The sequence below is a fragment of the Hyperolius riggenbachi genome, chromosome 6 (assembly GCF_040937935.1).
Source record: "Hyperolius riggenbachi isolate aHypRig1 chromosome 6, aHypRig1.pri, whole genome shotgun sequence".
Classification (NCBI taxonomy): Eukaryota; Metazoa; Chordata; class Amphibia; order Anura; family Hyperoliidae; genus Hyperolius; species Hyperolius riggenbachi.
The window spans coordinates 206,763,013-206,780,006 of NC_090651.1; positions in this window are offsets into that span (position 1 = coordinate 206,763,013).

The following is a 16,994-nucleotide window of genomic DNA, read 5'->3' on the forward strand; positions in this document are numbered from 1 at the left end:
GCAAGGGCCTGTGTACTTTGCTGCCGTTACCTGCTGTCTCAAGACTCATAAACCTAATGATACTTACTACTGTTGTGACAAGTCCATTTCCTGGACGTTATATCCTTCAAACCATGTCTCTAAAGGGCAAGGGCCTGTCTACTCTGCTGCCGTTACCTGCTGTTTCAAGACTCTAAGACCTAATGATACTTACTACTGCTGTGACAAGTCCATTTCCTGGACTTTATATCCTTCAACACAGGTCCCTAAGGGGCAAGGGCCTGTCTACTCTGCTGCCGTTACCTGCTGTCTCAAGACTCTAAGACCTAATGATACTTACTACTGCTGTGACAAGTCCATTTCCTGGAAGTTATATCCTTCAAACCATGTCTCTAAAGGGCAAGGGCCTGTCTACTCTGCTGCCTTTACCTGCTGTCTCAAGACTCTAAAACCTAATTATACTTACTACTGCTGTGACAAGTCCATTTCCTGGACGTTATATCCTTCAAACCATGTCCCTAAGGGGCAAGGGCCTGTCTACTCTGCTGCCGTTACCTGCTGTCTCAAGACTCTAAGACCTAATGATACTTACTACTGCTGTGACAAGTCCATTTCCTGGACGTTATATCCTTCAAACCATGTCTCTAAAGGGCAAGGGCCTGTCTACTCTGCTGCCGTTACCTGCTGTCTCAAGACTCTAAAACCTAATGATAATTACTACTGCTGTGACAAGTCCATTTCCTGGACGTTATATCCTTCAAACCATGTCTCTAAAGGGCAATGGCCTGTCTACTCTGCTGCTGTTACCTGCTGTCTCAAGACTCTAAAACCTAATGATACTTACTACTGCTGTGACAAGTCCATTTCCTGGACGTTATATCCTTCAAACCATGTCTCTAAAGGGCAATGGCCTGTCTACTCTGCTGCTGTTACCTGCTGTCTCAAGACTCTAAAACCTAATGATACTTACTACTGCTGTGACAAGTCCATTTCCTGGACGTTATATCCTTCAAACCATGTCCCTAAGGGGCAAGGGCCTGTCTACTCTGCTGCCGTTACCTGCTGTCTCAAGACTCATAAACCTAATTATACTTACTACTGCTGTGACAAGTCCATTTCCTGGACTTTATATCCTTCTACACAGGTCCCTAAGGGGCAAGGGCCTGTGTACTTTGCTGCCGTTACCTGCTGTCTCAAGACTCATAAACCTAATGATACTTACTACTACTACTACTGCTGTGTCAATTCAACTGCCGGACGTTATATCCTTCAACACAGGTCCCTAAGGGGCAAGGGCCTGTCTACTCTGCTGCCGTTACCTGCTGTCTCAAGACTCTAAAACCTAATGATACTTACTACTGCTGTGACAAGTCCATTTCCTGGACTTTATATCCTTCAACACAGGTCCCTAAGGGGCAAGGGCCTGTCTACTCTGCTGCCGTTACCTGCTGTCTCAAGACTCTAAGACCTAATGATACTTACTACTGTTGTGACAAGTCCATTTCCTGGACGTTATATCCTTCAAACCATGTCTCTAAAGGGCAAGGGCCTGTCTACTCTGCTGCCGTTACCTGCTGTTTCAAGACTCTAAGACCTAATGATACTTACTACTGCTGTGACAAGTCCATTTCCTGGACGTTATATCCTTCAAACCATGTCTCTAAAGGGCAAGGGCCTGTCTACTCTGCTGCCGTTACCTGCTGTCTCAAGACTCTAAAACCTAATTATACTTACTACTGCTGTGACAAGTCCATTTCCTGGACGTTATATCCTTCAAACCATGTCCCTAAGGGGCAAGGGCCTGTCTACTCTGCTGCCGTTACCTGCTGTTTCAAGACTCTAAGACCTAATGATACTTACTACTGCTGTGACAAGTCCATTTCCTGGACGTTATATCCTTCAAACCATGTCTCTAAAGGGCAAGGGCCTGTCTACTCTGCTGCCGTTACCTGCTGTCTCAAGACTCTAAAACCTAATGATAATTACTACTGCTGTGACAAGTCCATTTCCTGGACGTTATATCCTTCAAACCATGTCTCTAAAGGGCAATGGCCTGTCTACTCTGCTGCTGTTACCTGCTGTCTCAAGACTCATAAACCTAATTATACTTACTACTGCTGTGACAAGTCCATTTCCTGGACTTTATATCCTTCTACACAGGTCCCTAAGGGGCAAGGGCCTGTGTACTTTGCTGCCGTTACCTGCTGTCTCAAGACTCATAAACCTAATGATACTTACTACTACTACTACTGCTGTGTCAATTCAACTGCCGGACGTTATATCCTTCAAACCATGTCCCTAAGGGGCAAGGGCCTGTCTACTCTGCTGCCGTTACCTGCTGTCTCAAGACTCTAAAACCTAATGATACTTACTACTGCTGTGACAAGTCCATTTCCTGGACGTTATATCCTTCAAACCATGTCCCTAAGGGGCAAGGGCCTGTCTACTCTGCTGCCGTTACCTGCTGTCTCAAGACTCATAAACCTAATTATACTTACTACTGCTGTGACAAGTCCATTTCCTGGACTTTATATCCTTCTACACAGGTCCCTAAGGGGCAAGGGCCTGTGTACTTTGCTGCCGTTACCTGCTGTCTCAAGACTCATAAACCTAATGATACTTACTACTACTACTACTGCTGTGTCAATTCAACTGCCGGACGTTATATCCTTCAAACCATGTCCATAAGGGGCAAGGGCCTGTCTACTCTGCTGCCGTTACCTGCTGTCTCAAGACTCTAAAACCTAATGATACTTACTACTGCTGTGACAAGTCCATTTCCTGGACTTTATATCCTTCTACACAGGTCCCTAAGGGGCAAGGGCCTGTGTACTTTGCTGCCGTTACCTGCTGTCTCAAGACTCATAAACCTAATGATACTTACTACTGTTGTGACAAGTCCATTTCCTGGACGTTATATCCTTCAAACCATGTCTCTAAAGGGCAAGGGCCTGTCTACTCTGCTGCCGTTACCTGCTGTTTCAAGACTCTAAGACCTAATGATACTTACTACTGCTGTGACAAGTCCATTTCCTGGACGTTATATCCTTCAAACCATGTCTCTAAAGGGCAAGGGCCTGTCTACTCTGCTGCCGTTACCTGCTGTCTCAAGACTCTAAAACCTAATGATAATTACTACTGCTGTGACAAGTCCATTTCCTGGACGTTATATCCTTCAAACCATGTCTCTAAAGGGCAATGGCCTGTCTACTCTGCTGCTGTTACCTGCTGTCTCAAGACTCATAAACCTAATTATACTTACTACTGCTGTGACAAGTCCATTTCCTGGACTTTATATCCTTCTACACAGGTCCCTAAGGGGCAAGGGCCTGTGTACTTTGCTGCCGTTACCTGCTGTCTCAAGACTCATAAACCTAATGATACTTACTACTACTACTACTGCTGTGTCAATTCAACTGCCGGACGTTATATCCTTCAAACCATGTCCCTAAGGGGCAAGGGCCTGTCTACTCTGCTGCCGTTACCTGCTGTCTCAAGACTCTAAAACCTAATGATACTTACTACTGCTGTGACAAGTCCATTTCCTGGACTTTATATCCTTCTACACAGGTCCCTAAGGGGCAAGGGCCTGTGTACTTTGCTGCCGTTACCTGCTGTCTCAAGACTCATAAACCTAATGATACTTACTACTGTTGTGACAAGTCCATTTCCTGGACGTTATATCCTTCAAACCATGTCTCTAAAGGGCAAGGGCCTGTCTACTCTGCTGCCGTTACCTGCTGTTTCAAGACTCTAAGACCTAATGATACTTACTACTGCTGTGACAAGTCCATTTCCTGGACGTTATATCCTTCAAACCATGTCTCTAAAGGGCAAGGGCCTGTCTACTCTGCTGCCGTTACCTGCTGTCTCAAGACTCTAAAACCTAATTATACTTACTACTGCTGTGACAAGTCCATTTCCTGGACGTTATATCCTTCAAACCATGTCCCTAAGGGGCAAGGGCCTGTCTACTCTGCTGCCGTTACCTGCTGTCTCAAGACTCTAAGACCTAATGATACTTACTACTGCTGTGACAAGTCCATTTCCTGGACGTTATATCCTTCAAACCATGTCTCTAAAGGGCAAGGGCCTGTCTACTCTGCTGCCGTTACCTGCTGTCTCAAGACTCTAAAACCTAATGATAATTACTACTGCTGTGACAAGTCCATTTCCTGGACGTTATATCCTTCAAACCATGTCTCTAAAGGGCAATGGCCTGTCTACTCTGCTGCTGTTACCTGCTGTCTCAAGACTCTAAAACCTAATGATACTTACTACTGCTGTGACAAGTCCATTTCCTGGACGTTATATCCTTCAAACCATGTCTCTAAAGGGCAATGGCCTGTCTACTCTGCTGCTGTTACCTGCTGTCTCAAGACTCTAAAACCTAATGATACTTACTACTGCTGTGACAAGTCCATTTCCTGGACGTTATATCCTTCAAACCATGTCCCTAAGGGGCAAGGGCCTGTCTACTCTGCTGCCGTTACCTGCTGTCTCAAGACTCATAAACCTAATTATACTTACTACTGCTGTGACAAGTCCATTTCCTGGACTTTATATCCTTCTACACAGGTCCCTAAGGGGCAAGGGCCTGTGTACTTTGCTGCCGTTACCTGCTGTCTCAAGACTCATAAACCTAATGATACTTACTACTACTACTACTGCTGTGTCAATTCAACTGCCGGACGTTATATCCTTCAAACCATGTCCCTAAGGGGCAAGGGCCTGTCTACTCTGCTGCCGTTACCTGCTGTCTCAAGACTCTAAAACCTAATGATACTTACTACTGCTGTGACAAGTCCATTTCCTGGACTTTATATCCTTCTACACAGGTCCCTAAGGGGCAAGGGCCTGTGTACTTTGCTGCCGTTACCTGCTGTCTCAAGACTCATAAACCTAATGATACTTACTACTGTTGTGACAAGTCCATTTCCTGGACGTTATATCCTTCAAACCATGTCTCTAAAGGGCAAGGGCCTGTCTACTCTGCTGCCGTTACCTGCTGTTTCAAGACTCTAAGACCTAATGATACTTACTACTGCTGTGACAAGTCCATTTCCTGGACTTTATATCCTTCAACACAGGTCCCTAAGGGGCAAGGGCCTGTCTACTCTGCTGCCGTTACCTGCTGTCTCAAGACTCTAAGACCTAATGATACTTACTACTGCTGTGACAAGTCCATTTCCTGGACGTTATATCCTTCAAACCATGTCTCTAAAGGGCAAGGGCCTGTCTACTCTGCTGCCTTTACCTGCTGTCTCAAGACTCTAAAACCTAATTATACTTACTACTGCTGTGACAAGTCCATTTCCTGGACGTTATATCCTTCAAACCATGTCCCTAAGGGGCAAGGGCCTGTCTACTCTGCTGCCGTTACCTGCTGTCTCAAGACTCTAAGACCTAATGATACTTACTACTGCTGTGACAAGTCCATTTCCTGGACGTTATATCCTTCAAACCATGTCTCTAAAGGGCAAGGGCCTGTCTACTCTGCTGCCGTTACCTGCTGTCTCAAGACTCTAAAACCTAATGATAATTACTACTGCTGTGACAAGTCCATTTCCTGGACGTTATATCCTTCAAACCATGTCTCTAAAGGGCAATGGCCTGTCTACTCTGCTGCTGTTACCTGCTGTCTCAAGACTCTAAAACCTAATGATACTTACTACTGCTGTGACAAGTCCATTTCCTGGACGTTATATCCTTCAAACCATGTCTCTAAAGGGCAATGGCCTGTCTACTCTGCTGCTGTTACCTGCTGTCTCAAGACTCTAAAACCTAATGATACTTACTACTGCTGTGACAAGTCCATTTCCTGGACGTTATATCCTTCAAACCATGTCCCTAAGGGGCAAGGGCCTGTCTACTCTGCTGCCGTTACCTGCTGTCTCAAGACTCATAAACCTAATTATACTTACTACTGCTGTGACAAGTCCATTTCCTGGACTTTATATCCTTCTACACAGGTCCCTAAGGGGCAAGGGCCTGTGTACTTTGCTGCCGTTACCTGCTGTCTCAAGACTCATAAACCTAATGATACTTACTACTACTACTACTGCTGTGTCAATTCAACTGCCGGACGTTATATCCTTCAACACAGGTCCCTAAGGGGCAAGGGCCTGTCTACTCTGCTGCCGTTACCTGCTGTCTCAAGACTCTAAAACCTAATGATACTTACTACTGCTGTGACAAGTCCATTTCCTGGACTTTATATCCTTCAACACAGGTCCCTAAGGGGCAAGGGCCTGTCTACTCTGCTGCCGTTACCTGCTGTCTCAAGACTCTAAGACCTAATGATACTTACTACTGTTGTGACAAGTCCATTTCCTGGACGTTATATCCTTCAAACCATGTCTCTAAAGGGCAAGGGCCTGTCTACTCTGCTGCCGTTACCTGCTGTTTCAAGACTCTAAGACCTAATGATACTTACTACTGCTGTGACAAGTCCATTTCCTGGACGTTATATCCTTCAAACCATGTCTCTAAAGGGCAAGGGCCTGTCTACTCTGCTGCCGTTACCTGCTGTCTCAAGACTCTAAAACCTAATTATACTTACTACTGCTGTGACAAGTCCATTTCCTGGACGTTATATCCTTCAAACCATGTCCCTAAGGGGCAAGGGCCTGTCTACTCTGCTGCCGTTACCTGCTGTTTCAAGACTCTAAGACCTAATGATACTTACTACTGCTGTGACAAGTCCATTTCCTGGACGTTATATCCTTCAAACCATGTCTCTAAAGGGCAAGGGCCTGTCTACTCTGCTGCCGTTACCTGCTGTCTCAAGACTCTAAAACCTAATGATAATTACTACTGCTGTGACAAGTCCATTTCCTGGACGTTATATCCTTCAAACCATGTCTCTAAAGGGCAATGGCCTGTCTACTCTGCTGCTGTTACCTGCTGTCTCAAGACTCATAAACCTAATTATACTTACTACTGCTGTGACAAGTCCATTTCCTGGACTTTATATCCTTCTACACAGGTCCCTAAGGGGCAAGGGCCTGTGTACTTTGCTGCCGTTACCTGCTGTCTCAAGACTCATAAACCTAATGATACTTACTACTACTACTACTGCTGTGTCAATTCAACTGCCGGACGTTATATCCTTCAAACCATGTCCCTAAGGGGCAAGGGCCTGTCTACTCTGCTGCCGTTACCTGCTGTCTCAAGACTCTAAAACCTAATGATACTTACTACTGCTGTGACAAGTCCATTTCCTGGACGTTATATCCTTCAAACCATGTCCCTAAGGGGCAAGGGCCTGTCTACTCTGCTGCCGTTACCTGCTGTCTCAAGACTCATAAACCTAATTATACTTACTACTGCTGTGACAAGTCCATTTCCTGGACTTTATATCCTTCTACACAGGTCCCTAAGGGGCAAGGGCCTGTGTACTTTGCTGCCGTTACCTGCTGTCTCAAGACTCATAAACCTAATGATACTTACTACTACTACTACTGCTGTGTCAATTCAACTGCCGGACGTTATATCCTTCAAACCATGTCCATAAGGGGCAAGGGCCTGTCTACTCTGCTGCCGTTACCTGCTGTCTCAAGACTCTAAAACCTAATGATACTTACTACTGCTGTGACAAGTCCATTTCCTGGACTTTATATCCTTCTACACAGGTCCCTAAGGGGCAAGGGCCTGTGTACTTTGCTGCCGTTACCTGCTGTCTCAAGACTCATAAACCTAATGATACTTACTACTGTTGTGACAAGTCCATTTCCTGGACGTTATATCCTTCAAACCATGTCTCTAAAGGGCAAGGGCCTGTCTACTCTGCTGCCGTTACCTGCTGTTTCAAGACTCTAAGACCTAATGATACTTACTACTGCTGTGACAAGTCCATTTCCTGGACGTTATATCCTTCAAACCATGTCTCTAAAGGGCAAGGGCCTGTCTACTCTGCTGCCGTTACCTGCTGTCTCAAGACTCTAAAACCTAATGATAATTACTACTGCTGTGACAAGTCCATTTCCTGGACGTTATATCCTTCAAACCATGTCTCTAAAGGGCAATGGCCTGTCTACTCTGCTGCTGTTACCTGCTGTCTCAAGACTCATAAACCTAATTATACTTACTACTGCTGTGACAAGTCCATTTCCTGGACTTTATATCCTTCTACACAGGTCCCTAAGGGGCAAGGGCCTGTGTACTTTGCTGCCGTTACCTGCTGTCTCAAGACTCATAAACCTAATGATACTTACTACTACTACTACTGCTGTGTCAATTCAACTGCCGGACGTTATATCCTTCAAACCATGTCCCTAAGGGGCAAGGGCCTGTCTACTCTGCTGCCGTTACCTGCTGTCTCAAGACTCTAAAACCTAATGATACTTACTACTGCTGTGACAAGTCCATTTCCTGGACTTTATATCCTTCTACACAGGTCCCTAAGGGGCAAGGGCCTGTGTACTTTGCTGCCGTTACCTGCTGTCTCAAGACTCATAAACCTAATGATACTTACTACTGTTGTGACAAGTCCATTTCCTGGACGTTATATCCTTCAAACCATGTCTCTAAAGGGCAAGGGCCTGTCTACTCTGCTGCCGTTACCTGCTGTTTCAAGACTCTAAGACCTAATGATACTTACTACTGCTGTGACAAGTCCATTTCCTGGACGTTATATCCTTCAAACCATGTCTCTAAAGGGCAAGGGCCTGTCTACTCTGCTGCCGTTACCTGCTGTCTCAAGACTCTAAAACCTAATTATACTTACTACTGCTGTGACAAGTCCATTTCCTGGACGTTATATCCTTCAAACCATGTCCCTAAGGGGCAAGGGCCTGTCTACTCTGCTGCCGTTACCTGCTGTCTCAAGACTCTAAGACCTAATGATACTTACTACTGCTGTGACAAGTCCATTTCCTGGACGTTATATCCTTCAAACCATGTCTCTAAAGGGCAAGGGCCTGTCTACTCTGCTGCCGTTACCTGCTGTCTCAAGACTCTAAAACCTAATGATAATTACTACTGCTGTGACAAGTCCATTTCCTGGACGTTATATCCTTCAAACCATGTCTCTAAAGGGCAATGGCCTGTCTACTCTGCTGCTGTTACCTGCTGTCTCAAGACTCTAAAACCTAATGATACTTACTACTGCTGTGACAAGTCCATTTCCTGGACGTTATATCCTTCAAACCATGTCTCTAAAGGGCAATGGCCTGTCTACTCTGCTGCTGTTACCTGCTGTCTCAAGACTCTAAAACCTAATGATACTTACTACTGCTGTGACAAGTCCATTTCCTGGACGTTATATCCTTCAAACCATGTCCCTAAGGGGCAAGGGCCTGTCTACTCTGCTGCCGTTACCTGCTGTCTCAAGACTCATAAACCTAATTATACTTACTACTGCTGTGACAAGTCCATTTCCTGGACTTTATATCCTTCTACACAGGTTCCTAAGGGGCAAGGGCCTGTGTACTTTGCTGCCGTTACCTGCTGTCTCAAGACTCATAAACCTAATGATACTTACTACTACTACTACTGCTGTGTCAATTCAACTGCCGGACGTTATATCCTTCAAACCATGTCCCTAAGGGGCAAGGGCCTGTCTACTCTGCTGCCGTTACCTGCTGTCTCAAGACTCTAAAACCTAATGATACTTACTACTGCTGTGACAAGTCCATTTCCTGGACTTTATATCCTTCTACACAGGTCCCTAAGGGGCAAGGGCCTGTGTACTTTGCTGCCGTTACCTGCTGTCTCAAGACTCATAAACCTAATGATACTTACTACTGTTGTGACAAGTCCATTTCCTGGACGTTATATCCTTCAAACCATGTCTCTAAAGGGCAAGGGCCTGTCTACTCTGCTGCCGTTACCTGCTGTATCAAGACTCTAAGACCTAATGATACTTACTACTGCTGTGACAAGTCCATTTCCTGGACTTTATATCCTTCAACACAGGTCCCTAAGGGGCAAGGGCCTGTCTACTCTGCTGCCGTTACCTGCTGTCTCAAGACTCTAAGACCTAATGATACTTACTACTGTTGTGACAAGTCCATTTCCTGGACTTTATATCCTTCTACACAGGTCCCTAAGGGGCAAGGGCCTGTCTACTCTGCTGCCGTTACCTGCTGTCTCAAGACTCTAAGACCTAATGATACTTACTACTGTTGTGACAAGTCCATTTCCTGGACTTTATATCCTTCTACACAGGTCCCTAAGGGGCAAGGGCCTGTGTACTTTGCTGCCGTTACCTGCTGTCTCAAGACTCTAAAACCTAATTATACTTACTACTGCTGTGACAAGTCCATTTCCTGGACGTTATATCCTTCAAACCATGTCCCTAAGGGGCAAGGGCCTGTCTACTCTGCTGCCGTTACCTGCTGTTTCAAGACTCTAAGACCTAATGATACTTACTACTGCTGTGACAAGTCCATTTCCTGGACGTTATATCCTTCAAACCATGTCTCTAAAGGGCAAGGGCCTGTCTACTCTGCTGCCGTTACCTGCTGTCTCAAGACTCTAAAACCTAATTATACTTACTACTGCTGTGACAAGTCCATTTCCTGGACGTTATATCCTTCAAACCATGTCCCTAAGGGGCAAGGGCCTGTCTACTCTGCTGCCGTTACCTGCTGTCTCAAGACTCATAAACCTAATTATACTTACTACTGCTGTGACAAGTCCATTTCCTGGACTTTATATCCTTCTACACAGGTCCCTAAGGGGCAAGGGCCTGTGTACTTTGCTGCCGTTACCTGCTGTCTCAAGACTCATAAACCTAATGATACTTACTACTACTACTACTGCTGTGTCAATTCAACTGCCGGACGTTATATCCTTCAAACCATGTCCATAAGGGGCAAGGGCCTGTCTACTCTGCTGCCGTTACCTGCTGTCTCAAGACTCTAAAACCTAATGATACTTACTACTGCTGTGACAAGTCCATTTCCTGGACTTTATATCCTTCTACACAGGTCCCTAAGGGGCAAGGGCCTGTGTACTTTGCTGCCGTTACCTGCTGTCTCAAGACTCATAAACCTAATGATACTTACTGCTGTTGTGACAAGTCCATTTCCTGGACGTTATATCCTTCAAACCATGTCCCTAAGGGGCAAGGGCCTGTCTACTCTGCTGCCGTTACCTGCTGTCTCAAGACTCTAAGACCTAATGATACTTACTACTGCTGTGACAAGTCCATTTCCTGGACGTTATATCCTTCAAACCATGTCTCTAAAGGGCAATGGCCTGTCTACTCTGCTGCCGTTACCTGCTGTCTCAAGACTCTAAAACCTAATGATACTTACTACTGCTGTGACAAGTCCATTTCCTGGACGTTATATCCTTCAAACCATGTCCCTAAGGGGCAAGGGCCTGTCTACTCTGCTGCCGTTACCTGCTGTGTCAAATATTATGATACTTACTTTGCTTCTGATGCTGCGACCAGTCAACTACCGGACATGATATCCCTCAACCAAGGTCTCTAGTGTGCGAGGACCTGTGTGTACTCTGCTGCCAATTACCTTTTGTGTCAAACCTTATGAGACGTACTTCTGCTGCTGAGCCTGTGACAATTCAACTACCGGACGTTGTGGTGCCTACAACAGACAAAAAAGTAATGCCAGGCAGGCAAGAGCCTAATGGTTGTCATCACCAGCCAGTTAGATATGCATTGTGCAATACATACAATACAACAAAGACCAGGTTTTTTTAAAAACTTTTATTGCAATTTGCAATAAGTTTTGTCAATTTTTTTTAAAAAAGGTACAAAACAAGAAACACAGGAAAACATAAAACTTTCCTTTCTTACAACAGAAAGAGTTTGCGAGAATTGTAGTTGGACGAGACAGGAAACTTCTGATGTCTACTACTCCATCAACATAACAGTGCATTGCCTATCAACTGGGAGGGGTGACCAGGACACAGGACAGTTGGCACTGTGTAACATAGTCCCTGGGCCAGATTTCTCAAAGCATTACCGACAGTTTATTCTTCTAAAACTGTTCTAGCCAGTTGAAGAATAGTTCTGCATGATAGTAAGAAAATTCGCAAAGCCTATGTAATAGCGACAGTTTAGCGTGGATTTCTAGAGCTACACTACAGTTAAAAAGACTCTGAAGAGAAAAAAAAATATATGATATAATGAATTTGTAGTGTACTATGAATAATTACTAGAAGATTTGCAGAAAAGAAAATATTCCCTTTTTTTTAGGTATATAGTTGTATTTATAACATTGGATCATTATACACTATGTTCAGATTACACATCACTCAGCATTCAGAATTCTTCTTTCCGAGCAGTCTGTGAACTACTGACCTCGCCTCTGGCAGAGAAATATTAAATAGTTCAATAACATTTCAGATAATAAAAGTCATAAAACAGCCCATTCCACGACTCTGAAAGCCGTAGAGATTAATGGCTTCTTTGCATAGAGATAACAACTGGAGTTTATTAACACTTCTTGTACTGGAAACAATTAGACTGATGTATCTGATCTTAACGTTTTATTTCTTAGCTGTACTACACATACAAATCATAATAGCATAATTTTTTTTCGCTTCAGTGTCTCTATTTGAAGGGGCAGTTTATTGATAATTACTATTTACATTAATCACATATCTGTTATTTTATATGGAGAGCTTATCTTTCTCCATCGACCTTGGCGTCAATTCACCAGAGGTTAACAACCTAAATATCTCTTGGGAGGTAATCAACCTCCTGTGATATCTCCAAGTAGCAATTATCCAGAAGTATAGGGGAAATTATCGATCGAGAGAAATGCAAGAGATAAATGTGAGATAAGTATGAGATAAATAAGTGATAGTTAGTAGTTAGTTTTTCCCCAAATCACATTTCACCAGGGAAGAAACGGTGTGTGGTCATTCGTAATTTTTACATCTCTTAACCCCCTGAATTAACCTGGAGATATCGTGGTTTTCACACAGCAGCTGCTGCTGTGGAAGATGGAGCCTTTTGAGCTTACTCTGTTAGGCCTGATGCACACCAAAAACCGCTAGTATATTCGCAAAATGCTAGCAGATTTTGAAACGCTTTTTCTTGTTTTTCTGTAGCGTTTCAGCTAGCATTTTGCAGTTCTGTGAAGCGTTTTTGGTGTAGTAGATTTTCTGTATTGTTACAGTAAAGCTGTTACTGAACAGCTACTGTAACAAAAACCGCCTGACAAACCGCTGTGAAGTGCAGGTTTTCAGAGCGGTTTGCGTTTTTCCTATACTTAACATTGAGTCAGAAACGCCTCCGCAATCCTAAATCTGCAGCAGCCCGGGAGTATGCGTTTATGCAAAACGCCTCCCACGCGTATCCGCAGCCGCAAGCGGATCGCAAAAAACGCAGCCGAACCGCTCTGGTGTGCACTAGGCCTTAGAGCTTGCTTCTATTATGAGGATACGAAGGCGCAGGAGGAGGGTCTGTTTAATCGCCCCTCGTATTTTTCGTGTGAGAACAGTTCGTGATAATTTTACTGAGACAGAGGTGGTTAAGACGTTCAGAATCACTCGTGAATGATATGATTAATGATGTGATCCGGCAGTATAAGGCGGGAATACTCTGGTCATGTAGTGGTTAAACTCTGCCTCCTACCCACAATGCTTCACTTTCATGCTTACAGAGCGGAGAAGTAACCCATGTAAATCATTAATACCGATTATTACCTAAATCTCTGCTTTCTCACACTTTCCTCATGCATATCTCTCCATTATCCCCTGCTATCGAACACTTTTCTCTCTGTCCTCTCACACTGGTGAATTGACTCCAGAGTGTTAAAATACCTCATGAGATAATCTACCTACCTTTTTTCTCTTAGTAAATCCTCTCTGGTGAATTGACGCCCTTGTGTTAAAAAAAAGTAGATGCTATCACTTAGTTTTGCTTTGGCCGATGGCTCATTAGCATAGTATGCGACGACAGGCTTCAGCCTGCTTATAGGCTAGCAGACACTCCAGCTGATTTATAAGGCTGTCTCATACACCACAGAGAGCTGGGCTGTGTCATGCGCCGGACGGACTTCTCTGATAGCAGACACTCAAGCTGATAACGCTAACTCACTCACTACAGAGAGCTGCGGTTCTCTGTAACTAGATAAGTAAATAAACAAACATGCTTTTTCATAAGTACATAATTAGCCGACTGCTTTATCTATTCAATTAACTGGTTACAGAGAACTCAGAACAGCAGCTGTCTGTAGTGTGTGAGTCAGCGTTATAATAAATCAGCTGGAGTGTCTGCTATAAGCAGGCTGAAGCCCGTCGTCGTACAGTATGCTAATGAGCCAGCTCAGCTCGCTGCCAAAGCAAAAATAAGTGATAGCAACTATTTTTTTTAACACAAGGTCTATGGAGAAAGATATGCTCTCCATATGAAGTAACTGATATGTGATTCATTTAAATAATAAAAATCAATAAACTGAACATTTAAGAAATGTGCAAATCCATTCCTTTAATGTTGCAGAAAAGTGCTCATTAGCAGTTCTACAGATAGTGTAGGCTAGATGTGATTTGTGAAGGGCTCCTCCCCTCTCAGTCAGAGTTTGCTGACAGCAGGTGTGTTGGTAGCCTTAGCCACAGCAATTTTCCGCACACATTGCACTGCCTGAGAGACCTTCCTATCTCCTTCTATTCCTTACAGTTTAAGAAGGAATCTTCATTATCTAGTGATTTTTTTCGGCTGTCTGAGACAGTTCTGCAAGGATTTTTAAAAATAATACTAATATTTTGTTTAAAACGCTCTTGATAAATCTGGCCCCCTGTCACCTCAACAAAAGGTTGGCTGCCAACATCAAATCAACCATTTGCCTGCTCTTTTAAAACAGGGTGGGTAAGAGATTAGAGTGCACCTGTCTGTAATGTAATCTCAGTACAAATACAGCTGCTCTGTGAGGGCCTCAGAGGTTGTCTTAAGAGAATATTTGGATCAACAGCACTGTGAAGTAAAAAGAACACACAAGACAGGTCAGGGATCAAGTTATAGAAAAACGTAAAGCTGGTTTAGGCTACAAAAACATTTCCAAAGCCTTGAACATCCCACAGAGCACTGTTCAAGCAATCATTCAGAAATGGAAGGAGTATGGCACAACTGTAAACCTACTAAGACAAGGCCGTCCACCTAAACTCACAGGCCAAACAAGGAGAGCGCTGATCAGAAATGCAGTCAAGAGGCCCATGGTGACTCTGGACGAGCTGCAGAGATCTACAGCTCAGGTGGGAGACTGTCCATAGGACAACTATTAGTCATGCACTCAGGGCCGGATTTGTACTTTTCACTGCCCTAGGCCCACTGTCACCAACCGCCCCCCCCCCCCCCCCCCAACTAAAGGTGCCAATTAAAGATACAATTTAACAAACAGATCGACTACTGTTGATGGCGCCAATCGACTAGGAACAACTGTTGTATCAATTTTTTGGGTCAATTTCATTAGAGATAATTGATTTAGCTACTTTCTTTCACTGTTGTGAACACGATCAATCAAAGTAAACTATTGATCGTGCCCACAAACGGTAAAGAATGTAACTAATTGTTCATTGTATCGTTAATGGACACCCTAACAGCATCTTGACCAATTCCAAATGACCAAATTAGTAAAATTTAAAATGTAAAATTAACTGCACAATATATTAAAATAAATACCCATGAATAAAATCATAAACATATTTGAAAAATATTAATTTGCAATAATTAAATTACTGTTGGAGAGCACATTATCCCATAGTAAAACCATCCATTTTCTGTATAAAATACAATGTCCTATTTGGTGCTCCAGGCAATGCAACCTGTTTCATCCCACACATACACCAGATATTATTGACATGCACATAGTGGTTAGCGCTCGCGCCTTGCAGCGCTGGGTCCCTGATTCAATTCCCAGCCAGGGCACTATCTGCACGGAGTTTGTATGCTCTCCCCAATTCTGCGTGGGTTTCCTCTGGGTATTCTTGTTTCCTCCCATATCCCGAAAACATACAGATAAGTTAATGGACACTACACAATACATATATAGACATATGATAGGGAATAGGAACAGCTAAGTGACAAGACTATATACTCTGCCATTAAAAGTCGGCGTTATATAAATACTAAATTATAATAATCCACCAGTGACATGCAGAATTAACCACTAATAAGCATAGTAGTTCTGCGCCTGCGCAGTCCGCTCCGGCCCACGTGGCGGTGATTCACAGCGCCGATCACGCAGGCGCAGTACAGAGCGACCTCCAGGTCGCTCTGACGTCATCGCCGGGGACTGGGTCGGAGCACCGGTGAACGACTGAAGGGAGAGCTGCGGCGAGGGATGTGCTGGGAGGTTGGGGCTGGATGAAGCCCCCGGTAAGTAGCGCTTATTTTATTTAGTTTTGCCGGACAACTCCTTTAAGAGGGCAGAGGCTGCTGGTACCGAAGTGGTTAAAGGAAGCGTCAGGCAATCTTTGCTACTCCCAGATGTACTTACCCTGGGCTTCCTCCAGCCTCTTGCAGCCAACAAGTCCCTCATCTCCACTCCCAGCTGACTGCCCAGGACATGAAGAGGGACATGTCGGCTGCAAGGGGCTGGAGGAAGCCCCAGGTAAGAAGATCTGGGTGTAACAAATTGCCTGACACTTCCTTTAAGTTTAGTTTATGACATTCCTCTCTGTACATTCATGAAAAATGATGGTATAAAGTGAATTCCTATGCTATGCCCTTCTGAATCCTCTACATCTAGTTATCATTTCTGAACCCCCTCCCCCAAACACACACACCTTCTCACTGCTTCTGTCATGCTCTGTGGGTGTTTGCTGCTTAATGATGTACAGATAACAGCAAAGCATTCCTTCAGCAATCCGTGAAGTGAACTTAGCCTGGCGGAGGACAGCGTGTTTACTTAGTCTGTTGGAGGAACGAGGAGGCAGCTGAATCTAGCAGGCAACGGAGCTCTGTCTCTTGTGAATATAGCCAGAGCCACACACATACACAGATAGAGCAGTCAGTGACTCCTTCATCCTCCTTCTGCTGTAAGCTGGATTGCAATAGGTTGAGCTGGTAAGGAGGGGCGGAGAAAGGGCGGGCTAGG